Here is a 12,842-nt window from a genome sequence, read left to right on the forward strand (position 1 = left end):
AAATAAAATCTTTTTTTTCTTTTTAAAGAAAGTGTCACTTTGAAAAATCTACTTTCAGTGTATAATATTTTGCAACTACAATTGCTAGATGTTACTAGACTGGCTGTTATTGCCTTCAACATTATATTGTTAGATGGATGAATATACAAGCATATATTTTTCTATTTTAGTATGTTGAAACACATATAATACACACATATATCCTCTATGATATTTTTTTCACAAGATACTTACCTAAGTTGTTGAGGTCACTCTGAACACATAGTGAGTCATGTGATAAATGTGAAATATTTTAGAATTTCATAGCTTTGCTCTTTTAATTTTCAAGTGTTTTATGGAAGCCTTCTAGCATTCTAGTGTGTATTCACAGTTTCATGTAAGACCAATATGTTAAGAACTCATAGGAAAAGTTTAGGAATTCCTGTGTGATTTTGATACTCAATGTATCAGAATGAAAAGATTAAAATGTAATTAGAACAATTCTGATATCTTTTTCTTAGTCATGGCATTAGCAAGTTTTATATTCATTCTTTCCAGGATATATTGTGTAAAATCAAAGATGTATCTTCTCCAAAAATATAAGAAAAGCTTTGAACATTCCTGAGACTACTCTAATTTCTTCCATGTTTTTCTTAAAATGAAGCAATTGAGAGACCGACTAGAAAAAGTCATTACACGCCTTGCTGGCACAAAAATGTCCTCCATTATGTCAAGCACTTATTATCTTGTGAATCATAACAAAAAACAGTTACTATAAAGAGGTGTTCCTGACCACTGCTGCCCTATTTTTTTTGGTGTTGGGGCTGGGCCTATGCATAAAATATCAGATGGTATTGAAGTAGTGGCTGCTTTCTGACCAGGAAGAGTATCATCTACAGAATGGAGAATAACTCATAAACTGATAATGAGATCTACTCTTTTTCTATGGGTCCTAAAGTTCCACAGTTAATTCTATTGCCACAATATTACAATTTGTACTGTTTGAACAAATTGTACGGTTTGAATCTCCTTGGGGTCTATATGCTTTCCCTTAAAATATGGTTTTTTGATTGTAAAAATATCCTACAAGAAACAAGATTTATTTTTATTATCAGAAAAAAATCACCAATTAAGATTATTTGGTTTTAAAAATTGTTTTTATATAGAGGATACCATAGTCCAGTGTTAAATAATGGGGCAGGTTAATTGCCAGCTTTGATTCAGACTGTCTGGATTTGTAGTGTAGCTCTGACCCTACCTAGTCAAGTAATGTGAAAGATTATATAGTCTCTCTTTGCCTCAGGTTTCAAGTGAAAAACAGAAATAATAATCCGTACCCAGAGGATTGTTATGATGATTAATCAAATTATTACATAATAAACAATTTAGCCCTGGTACATGGCATGTACTTGATAAATATAAGTTATCAAATGGACATTATAACAAATGTAGTTCATATAGGAGCTTTTTACAAGAACATAGTTTTTATGTTCAAAAACTAATTTGCTAGTTTTTATTTTTGATAGGTTGAATTGAAACAGATATTGAAAAGACTATTAAAAGGCTGCCAGTTGTAATGTACATAATTCTTCAGTTTTTGCCTAGGAAGTGACCAAGAAGTTTTGATGAAGAATCTATTTTGATTTTTTTATTGAGATGTATTTGACAATGAAAACTGTATATATTTAAGGTATACGATTTGGTTATTTGATATCCATTCACACTGTAAAATTATCACTACAATCAAGATAACTAACACATCCAGGACCACCTAGGTGGCTTAGTTAGTTGTCTGACTCGATTTCAGCTCAGATCATGATCTTGAGGTTGTGAGATCAGCCCCTCCACTCAGTGGGGAGTCTGCTTAAGATTTTTTCTGTCCTTTTCCCTCTGCCCATCCCTAAAAAAAAGATAATTACCAGATCCATAATTCAGATAGTTACCATTTTCTTTCTTTTTTTAAGGTGAGAACACTTAAAATCTGCCTTCTTGGTAAATTTCAAGTATACAATAATTATCATTAACTATAGTTAACATTGTTGTGCGTTCTATCTCCAGAATTTATTCATCTTACATAACTAAAACTTTGTATCCCCTGACGAACACTTTCCATTTTTCCCTTCCTGTTCCCTTTCCCTGGTAACCACCATTCTACTATTTCCATGGTATTGACTATTTCAGATCCCACATACAAGTGAGATCATGCAGTATATGCATCTGGATTATTTCCCTTAGCATAATAACCTCTAGGTTCATCCATGTTGTTGCATGGCAGGATTTCCTTCTTTTTAAGGTGTAGTAATATTCCACTATATGCATATATTACATTTCATGCACTGACAGACATTTAGGTTGTTACCATATCTTGGCTATTGTTAATAACGTTGAAATGAGCATGAGAGTGCGGATATTTCACCTGGGTAGGATTGCTAGATCAAAAGTAAGTACTACTATTTTTAGTTTGGGGGAAACTTCCATACCATTCTTCATAATGGTTCTTCCAATTTACATTCCCACCAACAGCTTACAAGGGTTTTCTGTTCTCATCCTTGCCCATGCTTGTTATCTTTTGTTTTTCTCTTAATGACCATTCTAACATTTATGAAGTGACATCTCATTGTAGTTTTGATTTGCATTTCCTTGATGATTAGTAATGTTGAGCACCTTGTCATACACCTGTGGGGCATTTGTATGTCTTTTTTTTTTTTTTTTGAGAAGTCTATTTAGACTCTTTGCCCATTTTTTAATTGGATTATTTGTTTTTTTGTTATTGAGTTGTATGGATTCATAGGTTGCCTTTTCACTCTATTGTTTCCTTTGCTGTGAAGAAATTTTTTATTTATTGTTTGGTTGGTTGCTTGCTTTTCTTCTTTAGCTAGGACAGAAGAAAAGATGATTTATTGTACACATGTTACATTTAGCCACAACTGACAACAGAACTAGCCCAGAATGTCATAGGCCAACAGCAAAGACCATAAAGAACTATTTTGATATGAACAAGGTGGGTCTCTCAGAGGTGATTATGGTGATCATTTGGGGATAGATGTTCAAGATGTATCGAGAGAAATTCTACAGAGTAGCATACAGTCCAACAATTTCTACCTGTGTCCTGGACCTTCAGCTTTCTATATTTCTGCTCCTGGGGCTTGCATGGGTGCACAAGCTAATGGTTTACTTGGACCTCTGCCTCAGCTTTCTTTTGCACTTCAACTTTCCCATTCTCTTCTTCCTCTACTTGATTCTCATGGCATGGACATTTCTAAGAAGATAGAGCTAAGGTTGAGAGCCATAGAAAATTTTTAGTTTGTAGTTACTATTGCTTTTGCTGCCTGTGCTTTGGATATCATATCCAAATATCATTGCCCAGAATAATGCCAAGAAGCTTTTCCTCTATGTTTGCTTCTAGTAGATTTACAGTTTTAGGTTTTATGTTTAAGTTAAATTTTGCAATAATTTTTAAATATGGTGTGAGATAGGGTTCAATTTTATTCTTCTGTATGTGGCTACCAATTTACCCAACACTATTTATTGAAGGGACTATTCATTCTCCATTTTGTGTTCTTGGCATTCTTGTTAAGGATTAGTTGACTATAGATGTATGGATTTATTTCTTGGCTCTCTATGAATTCATTTTTATTTTGCAGAGCTATTTCAGGGCAAGAGTTTTTTGCGTATGGGAGAATTTTTCTTAAAATAAATTAATTCTGCTCCTCCTACTACAAAAAGTAATAGTTTGTGTTAATAAACTTCAACACACAGATTTACAGTCACTTTTTTTTTCTATTCACAAGTTAGACCTTACTTGAGTTGAGTTCATTGACTATGGGGAGAGATGCTCTCCTGTAACATTTTTATCTCATAAGCAGCAGGCAAATGGTGAGGCTCAAAAAAACTCGCAAGTGACAAAAGTGTCCTTAAGCTGATTTTTCTGGGGGGAAACTAACTTCTCAAACTTTCCATATTTCTCATTACTAAGCATGATCTGTAGAGTTGTTTCATTCATTGAGAGTGTTTATGAATGAATTTCTGCCTATATCTACACATTGCTCTATTTTAAAAAATGCATAAGGGAGGACGTGCTAAATTTTCTCTGACTGATAAACCCACCCAAGGAATGTTTTTTTGATCCTTATACTTGCTATGAGGAGGAATATTATGTTTGCTGGGCACGTTTTTGTAACTTTTAAAGTCACTATAGTAACATTAGGCAGCAACTGGGGCTGGAGCTAGCTTATAACACTTACTGGGTTTTCTTTTCTGCCTAGACCTATCTACAGTTTCACGCAAAGCAAATATATATGGAACACTTAGTATGTGCCAAGCATGGTGCTAGATACTGGCAACATAAAAATAAGTAAGACATGATCTTCTCCAAAAAAGAAATAGTTTAAGACAGACTTGAACAGAGAAGTTACAATACAATATAGTAAAGTCTGTGATAGAAATAGAAATAAATGGCTAGCTGTGCATTCGCAGTGGAGGGCATCCCGTAGGAATTTGACAACAGAAATGAGGAATAAGGACACTGGAGACAGAGGAACGGCATGTGCAGACACATAGACCTTTTCAGGATATTGTCTTCTGGGATGTATAAGGGTGGCTGGAAATAGGACAGCAGTAATTCAATGAAACAAATTATATGGATTTTTGTCTAAAGATGTCCAAGGCAGCCACTGAACAAGTGGAGAAGCAAAAGCGTTTAACCAGAAATGATCAGATTTCATAAAGAAAAATTTGACAGAAGTTCTGGAAACAGGGGGTGGGCAACATCTAAAATTCTATCTGTAATTTTAGAAAAATATGATTGCTTCCTTCATTGTTGAAAAAACAAACTCTCGCTCCCCAACCTCCGATCCTTTTAGAGATATTTATTTTAAGGGGCGGGAGGGGGAAATACACCAACTTAAAGCTGGAAGAGGCCCTAGGAGATGTGTCTGGTTTACTTGCTTTGTGGTGCACATGAGGAAACAGATTTAGGCAAGAGTTGGCCCAAGAGCCAGGGCTGTAACTTGATCTGCAGTGCTTTCTGCCCCACCAGTCTAGTTTGTTCTGGTTTGTGAGAGCAGATCAAATTGGGAATGCTGCTCAGTTCACCTGCATTATGTGTACAACAGAAAATTTTATTAGGACAAATGGATAGTTAAATGAATTCTGATATTCCTGGAGGGAAAGAATGGAATAAAGTTTTATTTGATTTGGACTTGATTTATTTTCTCTACACCATCTTCAGCATGAAAGTGATTTGTTTGACAATGGATTCACATTGTAAAATCCAACTTTACACACAGACATAGCACTTAGAAACATGCTGTATATATTAATATACATAGACTTGCAACTATTAGTCATCTGCTGTTTTACATGAATATGAGAATCATTTTTCTTTCCTATATTCTCTTTACAGACTAAGCCTATTATAAAATACCCAATCCCCAAGCTATTCATTCAGAATCTTGCAATATATTATAAATATTTTGAACAGTTACACTGAATAGAAAAAATAATGTGGCAGAAATTTAATCTGCATTAGTTAACAAATGTGGCTAATCTCCAAGGTGTCTATTCTCAATATTAAAGAATTTTTAGCATTTTCCCAGAAAATCTATTTTTGAAGTTATCTATTTTAGCGATCTAATAAAGTTGGCCCTTTTTACACTATTTAATTTGAGCTTTATAGATTTGCTGCTAGAGAAAGCAGCTAGGGAATTCATATTGCTTTAGCCAAGGAAATGATCTCCAGAGGAAGAGTTTTATCTTCTAATTCAAAGAAGGATATATTTCTAATATAAAAATTTATCCTCAACATATCCCCAACATAAAACATTGCAAATAACCTTGGAGATGATTAAATTTCATTTGGCTCTTTGTTGCAAACATATGTGGTAGGGCCATTTTAAGTATGGAAAAAAGTTCATTAAAATGAGTCTCTTACTTAAAGATATGTAACCTCTAAGGGCTTCTTCATGGAAAACAACGAGTTGACCTGCTGACAAGAAATTGAACTGGCCTTAGCATGGGAACTGTGATCATTTCAGTCCTTGAGCCACTAAATGCAGATCCCTTCACACTTGCCTGGCTTTTATAATCAGATCAAATATCCTTCAGTTTGGATTTAATGCCTTGAACTGTTCACGCACACAGATGGAATAGAGGTTTCAGAAGGTCGTTAGATAATTTCATTATTGTAGATGATTAAAATGTATATTTCTGAGCCACTGTAATTTCTCTGAGGGCTAGAATTATCTAGATTGGTGTTTATTTTGCTACATCCTAGTTCGTCTTGTGAGCCTACATAGTGTGAATCATGCTGAAGTAAAGGCTACTACTCTCCAGACATACACTGTATGATACAGGCAAAACTTGGGTCATGCTGAAATCCAGCATGTCGTATTCCAGAAATAACCTGTCTGGTTAATTTTCAGAATGGATTCCCAGAAGTGAAGTGTATGTTCATTCACTCCTTAATTTATTCAACAAATATGTATTTGTTAAGCTCTGAGTATTTGCTTGGCAGGATTCTAAATGCTGGGGTACAGGAATGAACAAAACAGTTGAAAGTCTTTATCAAAAAGAAACTTTTTGTTATAGTGAGGGGAAATAGACCATAAGCGAATGAATATATAAAATGGCAGGTGGTGAAAGCGCTCTGAAGAAAAATAGAGCCGGATGAAGGAGATGGAGGCTGGGGGGTGGTGTGTGTGCTATGTTATGTGGGATGATCAGAGATTTCTGATAAGGAAAAAATATAAGCAGAGGCCTGAAGGAAATGAATTAGGTCTAAGCAGAGATTTGGGCATAGTGATTACCAGGCAAAGAGAATTGCAAGATCAATGGCTGGCCTGATTATGTAGTATTATTTCCACTTTCATGGAAAAAGAGACTGGGATAAAGAATAGTAACCATGGCAGAGAACTGGTGGTGGGTTGTGCTGGGATTTGAACCTTGGTCTGCAGAAATATGTGTAGAATGCGTGCAGAAGATTTAGCTATATCTGGGGAAGGAATATTCTAAGTAAAGCCAAGGCTCTTAGGAGAGCATGTCTTTCCTGTGTTGCAAGAACAGCAAAGAAGTCAATGAGGCAGGAACCACAGGGATCTAGAAGCCCTGCAGGTGGCAAGGGGTGGGAGTGGAGAGGCGAGCAGATCGTGTAGAGCCTTGTAGGCTATTTTTTTTTATAAATTAATTTTTACTGGTGTTCAATTTACCAACATACAGAATAACACCCAGTGCTCATCCCGTCAAGTGTCCCCCTCCGTGCCCGTCACCCATTCACCCCCACCCCCCGCCCTCCTCCCCTTCCACCACCCCTAGTTCATTTCCCAGAGTTAGAAGTCTTTATGTTCTGTGTCCCTTTCTGATATCTCCCACACATTTCTTCTCCCTTCCCTTATATTCCCCTTCACTATTATAGGCTATTATAAGGACTTTGGATCCAATTCTAAGTGAGGATTTAAGAAGAGTAATATGATTTTACTTATGTTTTCTGAAGATACTCTAGCTGTTACAGCTAGAGTAACTCTAGCTAAGAATTTTCTAGTATTCTCTACCTGAGAATATCTTGAAAAGGTGGCAAGGGTGCTAGTAGGGAAATAACTAATAAGCCATTGCAATAGTCCAGATTAGAGGATGATTACTGTGGCTTGTTCCAAGGTAGTGGTGGAGAAAGGGATGAGAAGTATTTGTGGAATACTCCTTGAGGAAGAGCCGTCAAAATTTGCTGGCATATGACAGCAGATGTTATAGTGAGGTTCTAGTAGAAATATCATGATAATTATATAGTCAAAGCAAGAATGTTTTGAATTGGTTCACTGCGAATAAATCCCACATTCAAAATCTGCATTTCTTTAACTTGAATGCTTCCAGCAGCTTCCTGTTAGTACCATTTTCTATTTGACCTAAATAATGCTGCCTAGAAACTTACTCACGGAGCCTTCATTTATACCAAGAAGGCATGATCAACATCTTAGACTCCTGCAAGATATATTTATGGAACATTGTATATCAGTTTTCATTGCAGCAAACTCTCCTGTGTTTTGTTATTTTTAGATAATGAAGTCATCTCAAGCCCTATTATCCACAAGACCGAATCTGGTCTTTTGGTGACATTTTAACTAACTCAAGCATTTATACTCACAATGAAGACATAGTGTGTTATTATTAAGGATGGGGTATGTGACCCTGCCAATTTAAAAAAGACAAAAATAGCAATTGGGAAAATATGCAAATGAGAGTTCCTACCTAAGATATCTGAAAGAAACTTGTTTTGAATTATTAAATTATGTATTATTTCACTGGGCCATTTGTTTCCTATGTTCTATTTCTCTTAAGTCAAAGTTATTGCATCATGTTAGGCAGAGTAAAAAAAAAAATCTCTTCAGCATTTTTTCATTTATAGTGATATATACATTAGCTTATTAATTAAAGGACATGAATTATATGCATGTATTTCAAATCCTGTACCTTATGAAGTTAAAACAGCAAAGATTGCTACATCTTCATGTAGCCTCAAAGTGGCAGGTAATCTAGTCTCTTGTGATTATGTTTAGAAATAATGAGACATTTGGATGGAGCTACTTGGCAGTCTCAGGCTTAAAAAATAGATAAATTTGGATTGAATATTAAGATTTGTGATCTTTAAGTGGATAGCTGCTTGAAGTCATGGAATAGATGGGGCCTCCTGGGAATGTGTGTAGGACAAAATAGTGCCTAGCACAAAACGTCAGTGATACTACTGTGTAACGAGCAGGTGAAAGTAAAGGAACCATTCAAAGCAGCTGAGTAGTAAGTGAGGCCAAAGAATAAGGAATGAGATCCATGTAGCCACATTGGAGAAAATGTTAGGAAGCATGGAGTTATCAGTGTTAAATATTATGAGGGAACAGAAAAGATAAGGGCTGGAAATAATATATTGGATTTAGTAACTAGATCTTACTAAGAATAGTTTCAGTGGTGTGCTAAGGATTTAGTGAATTGAAGAAAAAGTTGGTGAGAAAATGAAATCAGAATATAGACAACTCTTTCTATGTGATAAACTGGAAGAAGTAAGGGCATGAATATTACCAGCTAAAAGCTGGGATCCCATGGAGAGGGAAGGGTGGAGAAGAGGAGACTAGTTATTAGAGCAAGGTCCTATGCAGAGATGTCATGGAGGGCATTGAGAAGAGAGTTTTTGTAGGAGAAGCCTTATTCCTGTCAATACAAAAGTAGAAAAAAACAGGATGTGTGGGATGGAGGTAGATTTTCAGGAAGTCTGTAGAGTGGAGAGTGGGGAGAGAAGAAGCCTGGGTTTAGAGCTGATAATCTCATTTTGTAGCCTTACCAGTGCTGCATTTGTATCTATGATGCAAATAAAGACATTTCTATTTATTTGAAACTAACTGATCAAATTTTGTTTTCCTCATCCCCAGCCCCAAACTGGATACCTACAGTGTGTTTGTGAAGATTTTGTCATGTGATTTTAGTTATGTGTTCTTAGCATGTGATAATGTAGTCAGGAAACTGGTGGAATGGAAATATCAACATGATTATCCTGCACATTTTCATAAAAGGAAAACTAGTAGGCAAGCATATCCAAAAGAGCTTTTTAAATTTAATTTTGAAAAATTTATTGTAGTGACAATTAAGTTTGCTTTGGGGAAAGAACACTAATATTGAACCAACTATAGAGTTTATGTTCTGGCAGAGTGAGTCAGAATAATTTTTGTTTCACGGAGGAACCATTTGAGAGATAGAGGACATATCTCAGACTTTTCCAGACAACTCAAGGCCTGAAGTCAAACTAGATTCATTTCCTTTCCCCCATCTGAAGTGTCCCAATGTGTAAGACAGAGTCATTATTTAGGTAAAAGACTGTGATGCTTTTCACAGGATAAAATTTCAGTAGCTAAATTGTTTTATTAAGTGATGTCTAGCTTCTATTTTGTTATCAATTTATTGTGTAGAGATGAACTGCCATGTAAACCGTGCTTCTGAATGTTTTGGATGTAAAAGCAGAAAGAGCAATAGAGACAATAGAGTTAAAGTTCCTTTAACTTTCCACTTTCTTCTCTTTTAGTGAAAAGGAACATATAGCTAAATTGCACTGTTAAAAGAAGAAGAAAGAGAGAAAAGAAAGAAAGAAAGAAAGAAAGAAAGAAAGAAAGAAAGAAAGAAGAAAGAAAAAGAAAGAAAAAGAGAAAGAAAGAAAGAAAGAGTACTGTATGTAGGCCAAATAGGATTATCTTCTTAATGATGCTAATGTGAATTACTTTTAATAGGATTTAATCTCATGGGGCTTAGAGTAATAGAGAAAGAATCATCTCAGCTATTTAAACAAAATGTGCCTAAGTGGTATATAAGGATTCCAAATAAAATATTAGCATTCTATAGGTAAAGCATTTACTGGATATGATTAAAACTCATCATTCAAAATTGGAAATTATATTCCCATTAATATTTAATTTCTTTATATCAATTTATTTTTTCTTTAGAAAGGGTAGGGAGTGTTGGCTAAAATGTTTATACATGGCACCATCCTATGCAGCATGATACATTGGAGAACACTTTTTATGAATCATTTTCCAATGAGGGCCCTGAAAATGGATGAAAGATTCATTGGATATTAGTATAAGAACATAGAATATGATGAAGATGGCATTTCAAAACACCAAGAAAGATAATTTAAGAACTGATATTGTAACAGTTGGACTATTTGAGAAAAAATAATATCAAGAACTTCCAGATAAATTAAACATTATATATTTATATGCACACATATAAATATGTATATTTATATACATTTATATATACATATGTATATATGTACATATATAATTACTACTAAAAATACAGAACAATTTCTACATAATCTTGGGGGTGGAGAAGACCTTTCTAAGCATGATTATCACATCAGAAATCATAAAGAGAAAGACTTGAATATTTGACCCTGTAAACTAAAAGCTTCTGCTACCAAATACCATAAAAAATTGAATACAAATATCATAATGAGAAAGAATAGTTGCATTATTTATGGGAGATTTAGTATTGCTAGTATATAAAAGGCTTTTAAAAAAATCAGCCTTCCCCTTAGAAAACAACCCTCACAGAAAATTGGGCAAATACCATGAAAAAGCAAGTCATGAAAAAGGAAGTACAAATTGTCAAGAAAGAAGACATCATTACTCACCCTTCAAACAACAAATATTTGAAATAACTGATGATAGCAAGTGCCATCGAAGTGAGGGGAACCAGGCACCTTTCCACAGCACTGGTGGTATTAGATGGTGGACACCTTCAGGTCCTCCTTTAATGAAGCAATTACTGATCCGGTTGCTGGGGCCATCTTACCTATGGGGATCCAGGAAGAAAGTCTCATCTAGAGACACATCCTTTCCTTGGGTGGCCTCTATCCAGTGATTGATCAGTGTGGAGGCCTAAATCCCTAGTCATCTCAGCCTAACTCACAGTAAGTCTGAAGAGCCATTCTAGCTCTAGTGGGCAACTGTTTTTCTTGTTTTGTTTTGAGGGCAAACCGATTATAGGGGGGGAGGGGGAAGGCTTAAATATGGCTTGTCTTTTGATTAAAAAAATGCATTTCTAAAAAATTGTTGTGTGTAAGAAAAGATGTATTTCTAAGAATGGCATTGCAGCACAATTGATAATACTGGCAAAAATTGTTTAGAACTATAGAGTTATCATGAGGCTATGAAAAATAATACCGTGGGAAAATGTTTAATAAAGTAGAAAAACATTGATGACATAATATGTAAAAGTAACAGATTTCTAAGGTGTGTATTCAGCATCATCTCTTTTTTCCCCTAAAGTATTTATCAATGCATACAAAAAAGATAAAAAAGAATTATAATAAAACATTATTATTGATTTTATCTGAGAAATAAGATTATAAAGTTTAATGTTTTCTTTGCATTCTCTTAGTTTTCTAAATTTTTAGCAATAATTATAAAATTCTTATAAATTTAGAGAAAAAATTCATATATATTGAATTGAATTTTTAACCCCTTCACTAACTCTTAAGACCTGCCATGGAAACTACTTTGATTCTGATTTATTTTGTTCCAGTAGCGGGGGACTCTGTAGAAACACGCTTCTCTTTGGCAGCCAGTTGGCAACTATTTCCGGTGGGACATCCTGCTCCCCTATTCTGTATATCTTGCATGTGATTGTTTTTTGCAACAACATGACACTCTAGAATCTTCCCACAGAGTTTAACAAGCTCAAGCTGACTGCTATTTAGAACCTGTCAAAGGCTAGTGGATATGGGCTTTATTCGAGAGATAGTCAAAAGACCAGTTAACTAAACATTTCTTCTAGGACAGTGGTTTTTGAAAAGTCCTCTGGGAGGTTTACCCAAACCTTGGAGCTAGCCAGATAGAGATAGGGCAGGGGAGTGAAGTACAAGGCATAACGTAAAGGTAGGGTCCCAGGCCTCCCCTCTTTCTTCTTCAACCAAAGCAGCTAAAACTTTGATCTGTCTTCTGTGTCTGGCTTCTGAGTTAGGTATAGTTGGAGCAGAGTTATCTTTGGTCTGAAATACTTTGAATGACAGTGTTGTGCAGTCTTTCAGGTCTATCCCTTAGATCACTCAAAAGTATTTGGACTGCATTGGCTTAGCTACCCTTAGAAAGGTCTTCAGTGACTTACAATCTAATAGCCAGTTTATTTAAGGGGTGAAATAACGAAATAGTGAATGAAAAACATTTTTACATTTTTCAGAAACACTTTGGAAGAGTCTTTTATGTTATTATTCAATATCCCTTTTATATAAGAAGGCATGTAGAAATTTTTTCCTAGAACTTAGGATAAGAAAGACTTTTCCTCTAGTGCAATTGACATGAGATTTTTAATCAAGGAGAGCTAGACAACAA

The sequence above is a fragment of the Nyctereutes procyonoides genome, unplaced genomic scaffold (genome assembly GCF_905146905.1).
Source record: "Nyctereutes procyonoides isolate TBG_1078 unplaced genomic scaffold, NYPRO_anot_genome, whole genome shotgun sequence".
NCBI lineage: Eukaryota > Metazoa > Chordata > Mammalia > Carnivora > Canidae > Nyctereutes > Nyctereutes procyonoides.